The sequence below is a fragment of the Neofelis nebulosa genome, chromosome X (genome assembly GCF_028018385.1).
Source record: "Neofelis nebulosa isolate mNeoNeb1 chromosome X, mNeoNeb1.pri, whole genome shotgun sequence".
NCBI lineage: Eukaryota > Metazoa > Chordata > Mammalia > Carnivora > Felidae > Neofelis > Neofelis nebulosa.
The window spans coordinates 118,408,601-118,429,554 of record NC_080800.1 but is presented as its reverse complement, the minus strand read 5'-3'; the positions used below and the strand labels follow the sequence as shown (position 1 = coordinate 118,429,554).

The 20,954-nt window shown below is 39.7% G+C and overlaps 1 long non-coding RNA gene across 2 annotated transcripts in view; it reads right to left on the bottom strand.

Annotated features, from left to right (window-relative positions):
- LOC131501971 (uncharacterized) overlaps positions 1–20,954 on the bottom strand; it is a 355,252-nt gene that overhangs the window by 184,760 nt on the left and 149,538 nt on the right. Inside the window, exon 3 of one of the 2 annotated variants that reach the window (XR_009256933.1) lies at positions 15,193–15,285. The exons of the other annotated variant lie outside the window; for it this stretch is intronic. This is a non-coding gene — a long non-coding RNA (uncharacterized LOC131501971). Of the gene's footprint in view, positions 1–15,192; positions 15,286–20,954 lie in introns of those variants that run through there. 2 annotated transcript variants of the gene reach the window in all.

Genomic DNA, 20,954 nt, shown 5'->3' with positions numbered 1-20,954 from the left:
AGCATCTTATTCCCGTTGACTGCTTTTAGGTTTGCCTTCGATTTTCTCTCTCAATAATATTAAGATATCCATTTTCATGATGTTGTGATTTCCATTATATCTTTGCCCAGATATTTATTTTTATCCTTTCTATGAAATCTGTTTTATGTGCTTCTCATTATATCAGTCTATATAGGCTGTTTTTTGCAAACTCAAAAATCTGTTTTTTTATGTTTATTTATTTTCAAGAAAGAGAGAGACAGAGCATGAACAGAGGAGGGTGGTGAGAGAGGGAGACACCGAATCCGAAACAGGCTCCAGGTTCTGAGCTGTCAGCACAGAGCCCAACGTGGGGCTTGAGCCCGTGAGCCTAAGGTCATGACCTGAGCCGAAGTCGGCTGCCCAACTGACTGAGCCACCCAGGCACCCCTCGAAAATCTGTTTTCTTAACAATATACCTCATTTCTAACACATTCCCTTGACCAGAACGACTCTTCACAAGGTCTCATTTAGATGCAAGGGAAGGAGCTGAGAAACGTAGTTGTCCTGTGTTGCCAGGCGGATAGTATTATTTCTGCCCTTCTTGTTGCCAAATATCCATTTCACTCTCCTTCCCATAAAATTACAAATGTTCATCTACCCCCTAATGAAGACAAACCAACGTCCCATCCATGTAATGAATCTAGCTCAAATTTCAGAATCTCCAGGCTATGCCCAGTACTCTCCCTTAGAACTAGATAGGATCGTTTTCAGTTTGGTGACCTATGAACTCAAGAGGGCAAGTTATCTGGCCACCACCACCACACATATCCAAAATATAATAGTGGGGCAAGTAAAAGGATATTGGAGGAAAAAAAGAAAGAAGTGAGCAAGCAAAGGAAGGAAGGACTTTTCCGTTCATTAAAAAAAAAATTTTTTTTTAAAGGCATAAAGGAATATGTACCCATCAGTCACTAGTACATGGCAAGGATGAAATCCTGAAAAGCAGGCATTATGACGGCCCCCTACCCTGTGAGGTAAGAAGTCTCTCAATTAAGGCCCAATTCTTCTCACTAAGAGGGAATCCTTGTTGATTATCGCTGAGCCTGCGCTCCGCCTTCTAGGAAGTTCTTTACGTGATCTTCCTTGAGCACATCTGGAATACATGGGAACGTGTCCTGTGGCTCCACAGCTGTCTTAACTTGCTACAGATACTGGAAGATGAGACTGCAAAGTTCTTCTAACTTGCAAATTATGGGAGACTTTGAAGGATGTTGATCTATTTGCTTCAAATCAGTTCCATGTACCAGTAACCATACAAACAAGCATTTCCTACTCGTAATTCTCAATTCTGATTTATTTTGCTTCCTTACACACACACACACACACACACACACACACACACACACACACACAACATACACACACACTCTTTCTGATTAATAGTATAACTTTCAGGGGCCCCTGGGTGGCTCAGTCGGTTAAGCGTCCGACTTCAGCCCAGGTCATGATCTCGCGGTTCGTGGGTTCAAGCCCCGCGTGGGGCTCTGTGCTGACAGCTCAGAGCCTGGAGCCTGCTTCGGATTCTGTGTCTTCCTCTCTCACTATTCCTCCTCCGGCTCATGCTCTGCCTCTCTCTGTCTCTCAAAAATAAATAACCATTAAAAATTTTTTTTTAAAAAATAGTATATCTTTCAGCGCCTGGGTGGCTCAGTGAGTTAAGCAGCTGACTCTTCATTTTGGCTCAGGTCATGATCTCACGATTCACGAGCTGGAGCCCTGCGTCAGGCTCCGCTTTGACAGTGCAGAGCCTGCTTGGGATTCTCTCCCTGTCTCTCTGTCCCTCCCCAGCCTTCTGTCTTTCTCTCTGAAAATAAATAACCTTTAAAAAATGAAAATAGTAGCTATCTTAAGGCTATCTGTAAAAATATGTGGGGAACCATTCCTTTAGTCTCATCATTGTCCTGAATCACTTTATTCAACTGAGTATTACTGAAATCTTAACCCTTCAACATCTTTGTCATCCCCAATTCCCTTTCTAGTCCACTTGCAAACTAACTGTACGCTGAGTTCATCTCTTCGGTACGTTATCTTGCCAAAATTTTGCAGGCCATGCCCAGCAGCACACGCTACAAAGTTTTTCAACCTTTTTCTCTAGGATTGCTGGCTAAGTATCCATCTGATTGTAACTCCAACTTACGGAAAGTAATGATTTAATTAAAAGATTTACACCGCATACCATACATCATCATCTTTCTAGCCTCTTTTATCTGTAACCTTGCTTCCTGGCACCCAAACGCATAATTTAGGGCTTTGTTATAACAGCACTCCCAAGATATTAATTGATGGATTGGTAGGCTAGGTTCCTACAATGGTGACAAGTGTCAGGTACTTACTCCTGCAAAATCCAACGCAAATGATCCTGATTGAGTGCTTATCTTCCGTGTGCTCATACAGGGATCTAGGCTTCTTGAGTTGTCTTGCACTCTGAAATGAAACTATTTTTAATTTTTTTTCCTTGGAAGTAATAAAACTGTGACGCTCCTTCTGTCATCCTGTTTGATATTTTGTGTTCTTTTATGGCTTGTCACTGACATGTTTTCCTGTGGTATTAAATGAAATGCCTTTCTCAGTTTATTTGAAAGGTATACATACACCCTGTTTTCATTCAAGAGGTTACCATTGACATTGAAATAGATATTTGAACTTAAGTATGATTATTTTAACAATGAGACCATGTCTATCATATCCCAGCTGATGAGGGATTTATTCCTTGGCAATTTCTCTCTATTCCCTATGAAATTTCACATTGAGATTATTACTTATTGTCACAGAAGTATCTAATAAAATCTATCTTCCTTCAAGAAGGTATTTTTAACATAGCTTTAGGTTTTATTACCAAACTTAAATTATTTAGACTGAAGTCAATATTTTAACTGGCTTCAGTGCTCATAGTAAATCTTCTATAAACACGTCATCTTGAGTTCTTTGCTTTGAGTATTTCCAGAGGAAACTGGAGCAAATCTTCAAGATCTAGCAATCTGAGAGGAGGAGTATACTTCTGGGAATTACGTAGGTGGCATTCTTTCTGCACCCTTGGATATATGAGAAAGCATTGTTGTTGCTAAGTTCCCATAAGGGCCACCTTGACTATGTATATAATGTCTCATTCACAAAATTTTTTCTCCCAACCTTCTGTAGAACTAGTTCCTCTAAGTGTTTAAAAAAATACAGAAAAGAAAAAAAAAAAAACCAACAACTGAATTTGATCATTTACCATCGACTTGCTGCTTCTACTAAATTACTTACAGGGACAAAGAAAAACTTTGAAATTCAAGGGTTTTTCAAAAACAAATCTGAATCTTGGTTATGTTTCATTATTTGCCATTGGATGGTGCACAATTTTACTTATCATAATTATGTCTTTTTCACCTCAAGAATATTTTCTTTGCTATTTTTTGATTGTTAATTTCATTAATAATTTTTATATTTGTTCTTCCTTCTGGGATTCAGATCCTGTATAATTTGGATTTCCACAATCTGTCCTCTCTTTTTATTTTATTGTATTTATTTATTTTTTTAATGTCTCCATTCTTTTCTTCAGGGTTCTGGTAAAATATAACCAATTTGTATTCTACCTCAGTGATGTGACTATGCGTCAATCTGGTTTGTGCTTCCCTCGTGGTATATTTTTATTTGACAATTGTGAATTTTCATTTCTGTGAAATTGTTCCTAATTTCACATTTTCCCCTTATGGTTGGTTATTCTTAGTTCATAAATGCCGTGTACTCTGAAATATTAAGAACACAAAACCTATTTTTACTTTAGATTTGTATTACTTCAAATATTCTATTTATAAAAATTATGGAACATTACAGAACAAGTCTTTAGATACATTCCTGTCACTACCATAAATTCTGTGTGTATCTTTCCAATCACAGTTTTTCCTATGTATAGAGCTGTATATTATATATTTTATAAAAGTTACATGAATGCTTTAGTTTTTCATGTTGTATACTTGATTTTCTCCCTCTAGATATTTATGAAATCTGTGTTGTTAGGTATTGTTCATCCATATTTAATTCTATGTAGTCTCCCACTGTAAGAATGTACCATATTTCCCCTTTTGCCTATTGTTGGACATGTATGCCACACCATGCTATTATAATTGTTCAATGAGAATTTTGTATTTTTACTTTATCCAACATCTATTAAGTGCTACTATAGACAAAAGCCTCTACTAGATACTCGATTTATACAGGCATACCTCATTTTTTTTTAAGTTTTTATCTTAATCATCCAGCGCTCATCATGACAAGTGCACCCCTCAATCCCCATCACCTATTTCACCCATCCCCCCACCCACCTCCCCTCTAGGAACCATCAGTTTGTTCTCCATAGTTAAGAGTCTGTTTCTTGGTTTGCCTCTCTCTCTCTCTTTTTCCCCATTCCCATTTGTTTTGTTCCTTAAATTCCACATATGAGTGAAATCATATGGTATTTGTCTTTCTCTGACATTGTACTCTCTAGCTCCATCATGTTGTTGCAAATTGTGTATATATACCACCTCGTCTTTATCCATTCATCGGCCAATGGACGCTTGGGCTGTTTGCCTAATTTGGCTATTGGAAATAATGCTGCTATAAACACAGGGGTGCATGTAACCCTTTGAGTTAGTATTTGTGTATTCTTTGGGTAAATACCCAGTAGGATGATTGCTGGACCGTCGGGTAGTTCTATTTGTAACTTCGGGAGGAACCCCCATGCTCTTTTCCACGGTGGCCGCACCAGTTAGCATTCCCGCCAACAGTACACGATGGTTCCTTTTTCTCTACATCCTTGCCAACACCTCTTGTTTCTTGTGTTGTTGATTTTAGCCATTCCGACACGCGTGAGTTGATGCCATATCGTAGTTGTGATTTGCATTTTCCCCGATGATAAATGATGATGAGCATCCCCTCATGTGGCTGGTGGCCATCTATTCCTCTTCTTTGGAAAAATGTCTTCTGCCCATTTTTTAGTTGGATTATTTGCTTTTCGGGTGTTGAATTTTATAAGTTCTTTATAGATTTTGGATACTAGCCCTTTATCAGCTAGGTCATTTGCAAATATTTTCTCCCGTTCCATAGGTTGTTTTTAGGTTTGTTGATTGTTTCCTTTGCTGTGCAGAAGCTTTTTTTTTTTTTTTTTCATGTAGTCCCAATACTTTATTTCTGCTTTTGTTTCCCTTGCCTCGGGGGACCTATGTAGAAAAAAGTTGCTACAGCCAATGTCAAAAAGGTTACTGCCTGTGTTCTCCTCTAGGATTTTAATGGTTTCCCGTCTCACACTTAGGTCGTTGATCCATTTTGAATTTATTTTTGTGTATGGTGTAAGAAAATGGTCCAGTTTCATTCTTTTCCATGTTGCTGTCCAGTTTTCCCAATACCACTTGTTGTAGAGACCATCTTTTTCCCACTGGATGTTCTTTCCTGCTTTGTGAAAGATTAATTGGCCATTTAATTGTGGGTTCACTTCTGGGTTTTCTATTCTATTCTACTGATCTATGGGTTTATTTTTGTGCCAGTACCATACCATTTTGATCAGTACAGCTTTGTAATATAACTCAAAGTCCAGAATTGTGATGCCCCCAACTTTGCTTTCCTTTTTCAAGATTGCTTTGGCTATTTGGGGTCTTTTGTGGTGCAATACAAATTTTAGGATTGTTTGTTCTACTTCTGTGAAAAATGCTATTAGTACTTTGATAGTGATTGCATTAAATGTGTACATTGTTTTGGGTCATATAGGCCTTTTATTGTATTTATTTATTTAATATGAAATTTATTGTCAGATTGGTTTCCATACAGCACCCAGTGCTTATCCCAACAGGTGCCCTCCTCAATGCCCGTCACCCACTTTCCCCTCCCTCCCACCCCCCATCACCCCTCAGTTTATTCTCAGTTTTTAAGAGTCTCTTATGGTTTGTCTCCTTCCCTCTCTGGAACTTTTTTTTTCCCCTTCCCTTCCCCATGGTCTTCTGTTAAGTTTCTCGGGATCCACGTAAGAGTGAAAACATATGGTATCTGTCTTTCTCTGTTAGCCATTTTAACAATATTTGTTATTCCAATCCATGAGCGTGGAATGGGTTTCCATTTCTTTGTGTCATCTTCAGTTTCTTTCATCAGTTTTTTATAGTTTTCAGAATACAGATCTTTCGCCTCTTTGGTTAGGTTTATTCCTAGGTATCTATTGTTTTTGGTGCAATTGTAAATGGGATTGTTTTCTTAATTTCTCTTTCTGCTGCTTCATTATTGTTGTATAGAAATGCAACAGATTTCTGTACACTGATTTTGTATCCTGTGATATTACTGAATTCCTTTATCATATCTAGTCGGTTTTTTGGTGGAGTCTTTCGGGTTTTCTATATAGAGTATCATGTCATCTGCAAATAGTGAAAGTTTTACTTCTTCCTTACCAGTTTGAATACCTTTTATTTCTTTCTGTTGTCTGATTGCTGAGGTTAGGACTTCCAGTATTATGTTAAATAGAAGTGGTGAGGGGCGCCTGGGTGGCGCAGTCGGTTAAGCGTCCAACTTCAGCCAGGTCACGATCTCACGGTCCGTGAGTTCGAGCCCCGCGTCAGGCTCTGGGCCGATGGCTCGGAGCCTGGAGCCTGTTTCCAATTCTGTGTCTCCCTCTCTCTCTGCCCCTCCCCCGTTCATGCTCTGTCTCTCTCTGTCCCAAAAATAAATAAAAAACGTTGAAAAAAAATTTGAAAAAAATAAATAAATAAATAGAAGTGGTGAGAGTAGACGTCGTTTTCTTGTTCCTGACCTTAGGAGAAAGGCTCACAGTTTTTCCCCAGGAAAAAATGGTGTTAGCTGTGGGTTTTTCATATATGGCCTTTATTAAGTTGAGGTATGCTCCCTCTAAACCTACTTTGTTGAGGGTTTTAATCAGAAATGATGTTGTACTTTGTCAAATGCTTTTTCTGCATCTAGTGAAATGATCATATGGTTCTTGTTCTGTCTCTTATTGATGTGATATATCATGTTGATTTATTTGTGAATATTGAGCCACCCTTGCAACCCAGAAATAAATCCCACTCGACCGTGATGAATGATTTTTTTAACGCATTGTTGGATTTGGTTTGCTGGTATTTTCTTTTTTTTTTTTTAAGTTTATTTATTTTAAGAGGCAGAGAGTGTGGAGGAGGGGCAGAAAGAGAGAGAGGGAGAGAGAGAATCCCAGGCAGGCTCTGTGCTGTCAACAAGGAGCCCGATGTGGGGCTCGAACCCACGAACCGTGAGATCATGACCCGAACAGAAACCAAGAATCAGATGCTTAACCGACTGAGCCACGTAGGTGCCCCAGTTTGCTGGTATTTTCTTGAGGATTTTTGCATCTATATTCATCAGAGATATTGGCCTGTGGTTCTCTTTTTTCACCTGGTTTTGGTATCAGGCTAATGCTAGCCTCGTAGAATGCATTCGTTCCTTTATGGTTGTTATTAACTGTTTTTTGTATTTGGGTGCTCTCATGTTGGATGCATACATATTTACAATTATTATATCTTCTTGTTGGATTGTCCCCTTTATTATTATATAGTGTCCTTCATTCAGTCTCTCTTGTTCCAGTCTCTGTTTTAAAGTGTATTTTGTCCAACATAAGTATTGCTACCCCGGCCTTCTTTTGACATCTATTTGCATGACTAATGTCTTTCCATCCCCTCACTTTCAATCTGCAGGTGTCTTTAGATCTAAAATGACTCTCTTGTAGGCAGTATATAGATGGCTTTTATTTTTTTAGCCCTTCTGTCACCCTGTGTCTTTTGATTGGAGCATTTAGTTCATTTACAGTCAAAGTAATTATTGATAGATATATATCATTACTTGTTTTGTGGTTGTTTCTGAAGATTTTCCCTGATCCTTTCTTGTCTTTCTTTCATGGTTTGCTGGTTTTCTTTAGTGATGGATTTGGATTTCTTTCTCTTTATTCTTGGCACATTTATTAGTGGTTGTTCATTTGTGGTTACCATTAGGTTAATATATAACATCTTCCGCGCATAGCAGTCTATAGTAAGTTGATGGTTGTATAAGTTTGAACCAAACCTTTACTCTTCTCCTCCCCACAGTTTAGGTAAATGGTGTCATATTGTATATCCTTTTATTTTGTGACTTCCTTGACTGATTTTTTACAGAAATATCCATTTTTACTGCTTTTGTGTTTGTGTTCCCTACATTCATACTGTCACTTTTGATCTTTCTTTTCCACTCAAAGAGCCCCCTTTAATATTTCTTGCAGGGCTGGTTTAGTGGGCCTGAACTCCTTTAGTTTTTGTTTGTCTGGGAAACTCTTTATCTGTCCTTCTATTCTGAATGACAGCCTTCCTGGATAGAGTATTCTTGACTGCAGGTTTTTTCCATTCGGCACTTTGAATATGTCATGCCGCTCCTTTCTGGCTTGGAAAATTTCTGCTGAAAGATCCACTGATAACCTTATGGGGTTTCCTTTGCATGTAACTGACTTCTTTTGTCTTGATGCCTTTAATATTTTTTTCTTAGTAGATTTTGCCATTTCAATGACAGTATGTCTTGGTGTGGATCTGCTTTGATTGATTTTGTTGGGGGTTCTCTGTGCCTCCTGAATCTGGATATCTTGTTTCCTTCCCCAGATTAAGGGAGTTTTCAGTTATTATTTCTGCAAATAAATTCTCTATTATTACGTTTGATGGAGTCACTGAGTTCCTTAAGTCTATTCTCATTTTGCATGATCCTTTTTTCTCTCTTTTGTCACCTTGATTACTTTCCATTACTCTGTCTTCTGGGTCATTAATTCCTTTCTCTGTTTCTTCCAGCCTGTTGTTCATGCCATCATGCATGTTTCTTATTTACTGAGCCCTTTATCTGTGCTATGTTATTCCTTATCTCTGTGTTCATGGCCTCACTGATGTCCTCCACTCTTTGCTCAACTCCATTGAATATCTTTATGATCATTGCTTAAATTCTCCATCAGACATGTTAACTTACATCTGTTTCATTAGATCACTGGCTGTGACCTTGTTCTGTTCTTTCATTTGGGACAAATTCCTCTGTCTTCTCATTTTGTCTAAATCTCGGTGCCTATCTCTGCGTGTCAGGAAAGTCAGCCACATTTTCCGTTCCTGAGTGTAATACCTTTATGAAGAAGAAATCCTGTAGTGCCCTGCTATGTGGTATTCCCTGTTCCCCAGGGCCTGGGACTTCAGGGAGGGTCTCCAATGTGTGCCGCATGCGCCCTGCTGTTGAGTCCTGGCCGCTTTATCCTTCAGAGGCTCTCTTTGCCTGTTTTGGGCAGTGTTTGGCCCCTGGCCTGAATGTGGTGAGTTTCAACGAGTTGTGCCCTGGCCTGCTTGTGAAATGAAACCTGTCGCTGCCACCACCGGAATTGAGGCCTGGCAAAACTCAAGCACCAGGAGGCATGGTGTTGACAGGGTTTTGTGCCAGTCTTCTGGGGGATGGGTCCCACTGATGTGGGACTGAGGCAAGTGTGACTGGGAAAGGCAGTTCCACAGGAGCGTGGGGAGCAGGGCTTGGTGTAAACAAGTTAGGTAGTGTCAGCCCTGCGCGGGTTCCCACAGGTGGCCCTGTGCTTATGATGAGGGGCGGGGGAGGGAACTGGCTCCTGCAAGTTCCTTTGTACCCAGAAGGGTCTATCCATGAATGCTGTCTCTCTGGGATGTACCCCAAGGTGAGCAACTAGCCTCCCCATTGTGTACCCCAGGTGCTCTTCAGATCACTGTTTCCACGCTGTACATTCTGGGCTGTTTGCTTGCCTTCTCTCTGAGAGCAGGCCCAGTGTCCTCTGGACTATCCCTGAGCCAAGCCTGCTGACCCTTAGAACTGCAGGCTTTAAGCCCCACTAGTTACAAGAACTCACAAAATCCGGGCCCTTTCACTTTCCAAGCCAGTTACTATGGGGTTGTTTTCCCCATGCGTCCCTGTGTGCTAGTCTGTGTCTCACCCTTCTCAGCAACTGTGGCTCCCTCCCTACTGCAGTGGCCATGACCCGTCTCCCTCCCGAACCGTGTCTCCATATTCCCTACCTTCTTTGATGTGGCCTCTTCTCTACCTTTAGTTGTGGAGTTTGTTTTTCTAGTTTGCAGATCGATCCCTGGGGTAATTAGGATGATTTAATAGTTTTCCGGTAGTATTTCTGAGATGGGACAAGACTAGGGTGCTCCTACTCTGCCCCCATCTTCCTGTCCAGCCTCTCTATACCTGCTTTTAAATTTCACTGATTTCGGCCCTAATTTTTTTAGTGTGTATTGATTTATTTTGAGAGAGAGCATGCTTGTGTGCACAAGCAGGGGAGGGGCAAAGAGAGGGAGAGAGAGAGACAATCCCAAGTAGACTCCACACTGTGGGCACAGAGCCTGATGCAGGGCTCGATCTCAGGATCCATAAGATCATGACCTGAGCTGAAATCAAGAGTCAGCCGCTTAACCAACTGAGCCACCCAGGCGCCCCGCTGACCTCATTTTTATCATTTGTTTTATTCTACCTGTTTTACATTTTAATTCCTTTTCTTTCTTTAGTTTCCTAAGATGGAAATTTAGATTATTGATTTTAGATTTTTTTGTCTTCTGTAATACATTCATTTAACGCTGTAAATTTCCCTGTATTCACATATCCTGTAAATTTTGATAAGATGCCCTTTACTTGGCTTAAAATATTCTTAAACTTCTCTCGAAAATGCTCCTTTGACCCTTGTGTTATTTCAATCTCCAACTATTTTGTAATTTTTTCAGCTATAGTTCTATTATTGATTTCTAGCTTAATTCAATACTCGTCGGAGAGCATGATTTCTATCAGTCTGGTTTTTTGTCTTTTATTTATTAAGCTGTCTTTTGTGGCCCAGAATATGGTTTTAGTGAGTGTTTATGTGGACTTGAGAATGCATTCTGCTGTTGTTGCCTGGGGTACTCTGTACATTTCAATTAGAGACTGTCGATTGATCGTGATGTTCAGGTAAATTGCATCCTTACCGATTTTCTGCCTGTCTGATCTATCAATTACCTACCAGTTTTTGCCTCACATTTTTTTATTGTTCTTTGTTAGATGTATACATACTAAGGATTTTTTTGGATAATGGACCCCTTTGTCATTATGTGGTGCCTCTCATTATCCCTGATAATTTTCCTTGTTTTGAAATCTGCTTTATCTGAAACTAATATACTGATTTCAGCTTTCTTTGGATTAGTGAAAGCATGGTATATCACTATTCACACCTTATAATCTATATTTGCTGTTATATTTAAAATGGGTTTCTTGTAGGTAACATAGTTAAGGTAATGTTTTTTCAATCCGCTTTTAACAATCACTGTTTTTTAATGTCTGTATTTAGACCATTCACATTTAAAGTGATTATTGATATAGTTGGAATAATATTTTCTGTGTGTGTGATAATTAATTTCTATTTGTTGCCTTCTTAATATGTGCATTTAGACTAATCACATTATCATTTCACATCAATGGCGACTTGATGTGCACAAATATCACTTATACTTCTTTTTAAAATTTTTAAGGATTTTTCTTTCCCTTAGGTTTCCTGCAGTTTAAATAATATATGCCCAGGTAGATTATTTGATATTTATTCTGCTTGGTGTTCTCTGAGCTTCCTGAATCTGTGGGTTGGCATCTCATCAATTTCCCAAAGTTCTTGGCCATTATTACTTGAAATAATTTTTCTGTTCTTTTCTCTCTTCCTTCTCCTTCTGGTATTCCAATTACACATATTTTACGCGTTTTGAAATGATGACCACAGATCTTGGATATTTTGCTATTTTCATTGTTTGTTTGTTTGTTTGTTTGTTTTACTTTGTATTTCAGTTTTGAGAGTTTCAAGTGACCGAGATCTTCAAGCTCATTAATTCTCTTCTTGGTCATGAACAAGGCCATCAAAAGCATTCTTTGATTTTGCTTACTTTCAGAGTTTCTATCTCTCTGCTTAAATTGCCCATCTGTTCTTATACATTAATTCTTCTTTTTTTAATAAGAGCCCTTCCTTAACGTATTAATCATACTTATTTCAAAGTTCCTTACACGTGTGCCATATTTAAATCTGATTCTGATGCCTGCTATGTGGCCTTAACCTGTATTTTGTCTTGGCTTTTAGCTTGCCTTATGAGTTTTTTGTTGAAAGCCAGACAGGATGGACCAAGTAATAGGAACTGAGGTAAATATGCCTTTCCTATGAAGTTTTATGTTAACTTGGCAAGGATTTGGGCTGTGTTTCAGGTACCAGAACTTTTATTATCTCTAATGACATTATTTGCTCCCTTCTGTTGTCTTTCAGTTTCCCCTAAGAACTAGCAGTGAAAGCCCATGAAAATGGCAGTAATGTTGGACCCTAGGAGTTTATTTCTTGCATTATAGTCCCCACAAATTCTCCAGCAATTCATCGATATCACCACGTAATTGTTCCTATCAGTCTGTACTTACAGTGTCTTCTGATCCAGATAAACTCATCTCAGCTTTGTATACAAATCCCTCATATTTCCCTGTCTCTCTAGATTTCGGTGTGGTGATTTGTCCTATGACTTCAGTTCTCTGATGGATCAGACAATGTTATTCATCTTCATTTTGCTCAGCCTTTGTCCTGTTCTAAGAATTGGATTGAAAACTTCCAAGCTCTTGAAATGTCAGAGCTGAGGGGCGCCTCGGTGGCTCAGTAGGTTGGGTGTCTGACTTTGGCTCAGATCATGATCTTGTGGTTCGTGAGCTCAAGCCCCACATCGGGCTCTGGGCTGACAGCTCAGAGCCTGGAGCCTGCTTCGGATTCTGTGTCTCCCTCTCTCTTGTCTCTCTTTGTCTCTCTCTCAAAAAGACATAAATATTGGGACACCTGGGTGGCTCAGTCGGTTGGGCATCTGACTTTGGCTCAGGTCATGGTCTCGAAGTTTGTGAGTTCAAGCCCCGCATCGGGCTCTGCGCTGACAGCTCAGAGCCTGGAGCCTGCTTCGCATTCTGTGTCTTCCTCTCTCTCTCTGCCCCTCCCCCACGAATTCTCTATCTCGCTCTCTCTCTCTCAAAAATAAACATTAAAAAAAGAAATGTCAGAGTTGAAACCAGAAGTCCTAATGGTCCTAATATTAGTTTATATAATCCAAGGCTCTGTTACCAGGTATATACTAGTTTACGGGTGCCATATTTTTGGCAGTGTCCATGTGTATCCATAATGTCTTGGATGTAAAAATGCATTCTCTTTGAAATTAATGATGTTGTACTACCTTTCATTGGTTATGCATTGCTTGGAATATATTTTCCTCTATCTTTTTTAAAATTTGCATGTATGATTTTGATTTCAGTGTATCTCTTTTAAGAAGAATATAAATGCATTTTCCCCAAATATGTCATGAAATCGATGGATCAAAACTTTTACATTTATGTGATTACTGATAAAACTAATTTCTGCCTTTTTGATTTACCTAGTTATTAAGTTTTCTTTTTCTTTTTCCTTCCTTCTTTACAGATTCCTCCTGAATTTATCAGACTTTCTTTACTTCTGCCTCTTCCTCAGTACTGCCTTTGAAGTTAGCCATTCTATTTCTAAATCTGTAGTAATGACATCTAGCTGTTCTGATGCAGTTGTGGCAGTGGTTTTGTTTTGTTTTGTTTTGTTTTACTGTTACCTTTTAATATCTTTGTTTACATTACGGAAGTCTAAACGTATTCTATTTTTCTGCCTCCTCAAAATACACAGGCCATAGAAATACTGAAATGCAAGGGCGCCTGGGTGGCTCAGTCGGTTAAGCGTCCGACTTTGGCTCAGGTCATGATCTCGCGGTTCGTGAGTTCAAGCCCCGCGTCGGGCTCTGTGCTGACCGCTCTGAGCCTGGAGCCTGTTTCAGATTCTGTGTCTCCCTCTCTCTGACCCTCCCCCGTTCATGCTCTGTCTCTCTCTGTCTCAAAAATAAATAAACGTTAAAAAAAAAAATTTGAAATACTGAAATGCAATCACTCATCTTGGCCTTGTCCCGCTCTCATATTTCATGATATGTCGTCTAACATTTTTTATCCCTTTAGTTCCAGCTTTTGAAGACGTGCACTTTCAAAGCCCTTCATGTATTGTGAGCTCATAGCTTGATAATGAATCATTATTCACAGAACTTTGATAAGGCATACAAAACCTTATAGTAATTTGTGGGAATTTGTTATATGTCTAAGATCCCAATCCATAGCCTTGAACTAAAGAGGATAATGTCATTAATCAGTTGATGGTTAAGCACTTTATTTATTTCAGCAATGTACAATATAGCAGGGTTTTTTTTTTTTTTGGTTTTTGTTTTTGTTTGTTTTGGTGTTTGTTTGTTTGTTTCATTCCCAGAGATTCTCTGCTGACAGGAATTTGGAGTGTTTCTTTCTGAATGTGTACTAGAGAATGCACTCGATCCTGCTTCAGTTAAAGACTTCTTTGGAATCCAAGGCAGAATGCATTTAACTGGGGGGTGAAAGTAAAAAAGAACACACTGCTCAGGATAAAAAAAAAAAAACAGAGGGGCGCCTGGGTGGCTCAGTCAGTTAAGCATCTGACTTCGGCTCAGGTCATCATCTCGTGGTTTGTGAGTTCAAGCCCTGCGTTGTCTGGGCTGTAATTACTGAGCTGTCAGCACAGAGCCCGGAGCTTGCTTCAGATTCTGTGTCTGCCTCTCTCTCTGCTCCTCCCCCGCTCGCGCTCACTCGCACTCTCTCTCCAAAATAAATAAGCATTGAAAAAAAGTTTAAAAAAAGAATGAAAAAATAGAGTTTGGGGAGATTTTGATGTCCCTCTGACCTGGAAATGGAACAATATCTACTGTTATTGTTGACTAAAATTGTCCCCTTGCTGTGTTTTATGCGCTGGGATGTGCCAACAGTTTGAACTTTCATATAGAATTTGTTTCTACTCTGAGCTCTACTGGGTATTAGCATTTTGACTTGAAGCACAATATTTAACCTCCCTTGAGTTTAGTTTCTTTTATATGCCAAAAGGTGACCATACTTGCCCTAGGTACCTCACAGAATTGCTGTCTCAAAGTACCTCACAGGTACTTGCCCTAGGCACCTCACAGGTACTTGCCCTAGGTACCTCACAGGTACTTGCCCTAGGTACCTGACAGAATTACTGTCTCAAAAAGAACAGTAGAGGATAGTACTTTCTGGGTTATAAAATACTATGCAAATATAAAAGATTGTTAAGAAACAGGAAAATACCGGAAAACCACATGTGACTTACATCATGGTCCTGGTGAGTCATCTTGTCAGGGAGGCAAGAATGGTTATAAAATCAGAAGATTTTGAAGATGCTCAGTGTCTTCCAAGCAGAACCTATTCAAAGTAGAATAGTGATAAAAACTGCAAAACATCAATGCACCAAGGATGCTAGGTCATTTTTGGCCGCTTTATAATTTATGTCTGACATAAAATGCTAGGGAAGAAACTTCTCTCACGTAGACTGCAAAGCTAGACAGATGAAAGATCTGGGGGAAATCTAAGTTTAGAATAATTCCATGTAACATTGAAAGTGTGAGCAAGGAAGGTCTTCCCTGTAATGTGGTACCACTTAAGAAGTGAGATCCAAAGAAAACTGGGGCAAAGAAAGTGAGCAAACAATGGGTGTGCACACGGCCGATGCAGGCCCCTGGCCACTCCGATCAAAGCCACTGATTAGTTCCTTGCAGCTCTGGGACTCTGATTCAGAGATTAAATGAGTTATAAGGTTTTTCCCCTGGTGTGAATCGCTTGTAATTTTTCCCTTTTCACAATAGGGCTAAATGTAGCGAAGTTTATTCTTCTCTTTGAGGAGGCTTTAGGAATAGAAGGCACATAAATTTAGTACTGGCTACGACCAAACAGTGAGAGAGATCATGACCCACAATATCTCACTTAATCTTCTGGCCAGTCCTATCAGATAGACATTCCTGTTCTCACTTTACCTGCAAGGAAGCTGAGGGTCAGCAGAGTTCAGTAGGTTTACCGGGGTCATACGTGAAGTTACCACGCTGAAACGTAAACCCGTGTCTAGCTGATGCCAAGAGCACCTCGTTGTGCAGTTGAGACACCTCAACAGAGGAATTCTTCTGGGACATTTATGTATTACAAAAATGGAACAGGAGCCATTATCCACATGGTACGAGTTCAGGGGGAATGGATGTGATTCCAAACACCTTTATCGGCTGGACTTCCTGAGTCTAAAAATGTTCCGTTAAAACCACAGGCAGCAAATCAGTTTCATTTTAAACCCCAATTCTGATTAGTTAACAGCCACTGCCTGAGTCACTGTGTTGAGAACGATTCTGAGGAGGGTGCTTCCTGCCTCAGCAGGAAAGAGTCTTATGATCGATCAGGGATGACTGCTATGGATGTGGGAGGGAAGAGTGGTGGCTTAAGTGCCAAGTTTCTCCCATTATGGAACCTGACATATGTTACCTTGATTTAAGCTTCCGCTGTTAACAGTCCAGCTCCTTGGGAGGAGGCCTACATTCAGCCTCATCAGTTCTTGCACCTCATTCTGTGAGGAAGTTAATGCAATCTTCTCTGAAGGGAAGTAACCGATTGTCCAAAGGGAAAAGAGATTGTGAGAGCAGTGCATTCATGGGGAATGCTCTGTTCCTTTCATGAATGTGTCCAGAGGGGCATTGTTTGAAAACCACCCAAGGTTAATCACCAGGCTTTCTTGGATGGCTTCAGCATTGGTTCGCTGCTGGTGCTTAGGGTTAAATAGGTACCTACAGTCTTAGAAAAATAAAAATCGGTATATTAATTGGAATTCACTTCCATTTGAGCAATAAAATTGCTTTATAGTCTTTGCTAGAATCAGTAGGAATTAATCTGAACAGTGGTACCTTGCTAGAGGAAAAGGGTAAAATCATGTCTACGTTTTCGCGGGATAGGGCAGAGACGTGGGAAATTTATGCTAGGGGGAAAAGGCAAAAAACTGAGTTTAAGCAACGTTAGTTAGCCGCCATCCGCGAGCACCTCTCAATGTCAGTCCAGGAGAAAAAACGATAAGGTGGCTTGGGGGAAGGATAAGGATAGTGACTGGGGATCAGTATAAAAGCAATATCTAAGTGAGAGCCAGACAAGGACCAGGAATTGAACCGTACCCTACTAACTGCTTTATTTACACTAAGGCCTAACAAACCAGATATTATCAGTTCGGCCAGCTCGGTCCACTCACTTGTTGGTTTAGTCAAAAAGCTGGTTGGGTTGATATTTTCCATGAGGTGATGGATTTGGCCGAATGCAACGTTTGCCTGAATTTCATACCAGCCCAGTCTAGTTCACACTGTAAATCTTAATTTGCTGCTTGTCTTGATTTTCTACCACTAATAGGATCTACACATCTGAAAATTATGTTTTCAATATCATCATTCAAATAATTCATGTAAGCAAAATTAAACTTGATATGATTTCCCATGGGAAATAAGAATATGAAATGAGCTCCCTTATACTAATCTCATTTTGCCCTTAGCCACTACACAATTGAACAAGTAACATCTCTAATATCTTCACAGAATTTAATTGGCCCCAATAATAGCAGCTTCATAATATTTGTAGGATGCCCCTTTAGGGTGGTGAGTATCCTTAGAGAGGTCTACAAGTGCAGTGTGGTAGAGTGAGCGAATACATTCTCCTAGATCAGTAATCAAGTCAGATATCCAAGGCAAGTAAGCCTGACGCTTATTTCAAGGCTTGAGGAATCAGACAGTTCTGCAGTGTGCCTCCTGGTGTGGCAAGGTTATAGTTTAACTACAGACAAGGCTCAGGGCTTGGGCAGGCACCTCTGAGCCCGGAGGTGACAGCAGACTAGGGATGACAAATGGCTTCAAAAAAGAGTAATGTTTACGTAACAATCTGCTGTTCCAGAGACCTTTTCAAAATGTTTCATTTTAGGAATGATCAAATACTTGCAAAATAATCAAAGATATGCAAAAATACAAGAATTTTTAATGAAAAATTTTCAATGAAAATTTGAAGGGCACAATTTCAGCAAAGTCGCTGTAAGACAGGTACCCTCATAATGACCTGGTGGATGAATCAAGGGGTTTAAGCTTTCTGTTGGACGATTTGGCAGTGTGCATGATCATTTTAAAAATATTCATAGTCCTTGGCCCAGTAACTCCACTTCTGGGAATTGACCTAGAGAAATAAACTAAAATCCAATAAAAGACTTATATAAAGACTTTCACTGAATCATTATATGGAAAAATAAAATATACATACATATGCATATATATATATATATATATATATATATATATATATATATAGAAAGGACCAAAAAACCAAATATTATTTAAACAAAGAAATTAACACCATAAATTTGTAGCCATTAAAATTATGTTAAAAAATATTTCTAAAGTCCCAATAAGGAAATTATTGTCATAGCACATTAAATCAAAGTAAGGAATAGACAATTTTATATTTAGGGTGATCTCAAATTATATTTAAAAAAATACATTAAAAGAAATGCATTAATATCAATAGCAATTATCTCAAGGTGGCATGCATATAGAAGATTTTCTGGGGTTTTTTTAATGTTTATTTTTGAGAGAGAGGGGCAGAGAGCGGGGGAGACACAGAATCCAAAGTAGGCTCCAGGCTCTGAGCTGTCAGCACAGAGCCCGACACAGGGCTTGAACCCATAAACTGTGAGATCGTGACCTGAGCCGAAGTTGGAAGCTTAACCGACTGAGCCACCCACGTGCTCCAGAAGATTTTCTTTTTTATCACTATAGTGTTCCCCATTTATTGATATCATGTAATAAGTATGTAATATTTCAAAATAATAATAAATAACAAGCAATTTTATATGTATTATTATACTGGACTGAAAAATAGATTTAAGGAGTACTAACATTATTCCCACTTTATAGACGAGAACACAGATGCAGAGCAATTAGATGGGTTAACCAAGGTCACAGTGGCTATAATTTGTAGAGCTAGGATTCCTCATCTCGTATTCCCCCTTCTATCACATACTACCTCTTTCAGAAAGAGAATATAAGAGGGGCAGTGCAGTAACAATAGCTTATGTCTGTTAATAACCAGAGGAGTAGTTTAATAAGATGCTCTCCACACAGAACTGTATATGAGCTTTGCTTAGTTAAAACTTTGGTTTTCAAGTTGACTCCATATCTGATCTTCCACAATTGAGACTGTCTCTATTTGATAAGTTAAAGCAAACGATCTTTTGTGCTTTCTTCTTTTTGTTTTTACTTTCTACTTTGTTTTCTTTTCTTTTTTCTTTTCTTTATTTTATTTTTGTAATAACATTTATTGTCAAGTTAGCTAATCTACAGTGTATACAGTGTGCTCTTGGTTTTGGGGGTAGATTCCCGTGATTCATCGCTTCCATACAACACCCAGTGCTCATCCCAGCAAGTGCCCTCCTCAATGCCCATCAGCCATTTTCCCTGTCTCCCCAGCACCCCGCCCCCATCATCCCTCAGTTTGGTCTCTGGATTTAAGAGTCTCTTATGGTTTGCCTCCCTCCCTCTCTGTTTGTAACTATTTTTTTTCCCCTTCCCTTCGCCCATGGTCTTCTGTTAAGTTTCTCAAGATCCACATATGAGTGAAAACGTATGATATCTGTCTTCCTCTGACTTATTTCCCTTGGCATAATTCCCTCCAGGCCCACCTCACACCGGTCAGAGTGGCTAAATTAACAAGCCAGGAAACAACAGATGTTGGCAAGGATGTGAAGAAATGGGAACCCTCTTGCACAGATAGTGGGAATGCAAACTGGTGCAGCCGCTCTGGAAAACAGTGTGGAGGTTCCTCAAAAAATGAAAAGTAGATCTACCCTATGACCCAGCAATAGCACTGCTAGGAATGCACCCAAGGGATCCGGGAGTGCTGATGCAGAGGGGCACTTGGACCCCAATGTGTATAGCAGCGCTTTCAACAATAGCCAAATTATGGAAAGAGCCCAAATGTCCATCGACAGATGAATGGATAAAAAATTGTGGTTTATATATACAATGGGATCCTTCTTGGCTTTCTTCTTTTTAAAATATCATAATTATCTTTGGTCACTTTCCCATGGTTGGGGAATTTTTTCCAAGCGAAATCTATCAAAATAGATAGCGAGATCTTTCTTTTTTAATTGTCCTATTTCTTTATACCTTGGGCTATGTGCATTCACTTCCCTTCCCTAACAATAAAAGTTTTTTGGCACATTAAGTGCTTTGAAGTGTGTTTTAAACCATTCCCTATGATACGCGTTTGTTGAAAGCGCTTCAAGAAAACAACCTGTGAATTATTTTGGACCCCTGAGGAAATGGTGCCAGTGACTAAATTTTCAAGGTATGAGATGTCTTTTGGTTTAGCAACTTCTGGCTGCATGGTGGGGGTTGCAAGGCACCAACCTTAGAACTCATTCAGTTCTAATCTGGGTCTTATTTTCCTGAAATTCGTCACCTCTGAGTTAATTTGAAGGTCTGGGGTAAGCCATATCACAAGTCCTGCCATGCACATAGAGTAGACCACTCTAAGCCATCGGTACCCCTAAACCAATCGCTGTGACTAGAGCTAATTGTGCACCTAGCCAGCAGACTCCAGACTCAGCTAGGCTTCCTTGCCCTCACCAGACCCTGCCTACTGGCTTTCTCCCATATAAGCACCCACAAATAGAAAAGGGGTGACTGGAGCCAATCACCTGTCTAAATTATAACCTAGGGCAGATGGACAAAGTTGCTCGTGACTTGAATGAGCTAATGTTCTTTTTGATGTGGAAACCTAAATCAGATTCGCACCTCAGGTTCTCCATCAAACCGATCCACGTTTTAGTGGGTTCAACCTCTACATAAATCAAAGCAGTGAAGTAGCAGGCCCTTTCTTTATTTCTTGACCAAATATTTATGCCGTGTATGAACACAACTGGTCTACACTTCAGGCTCGACGGAGAGGTTAACTGGGAAGTGCGGGACAGGGCTGTGAGCTGGGCATGAATGTATAGGCGTGTTTTCAAGACAGCTGCTATCTGTGGGTTT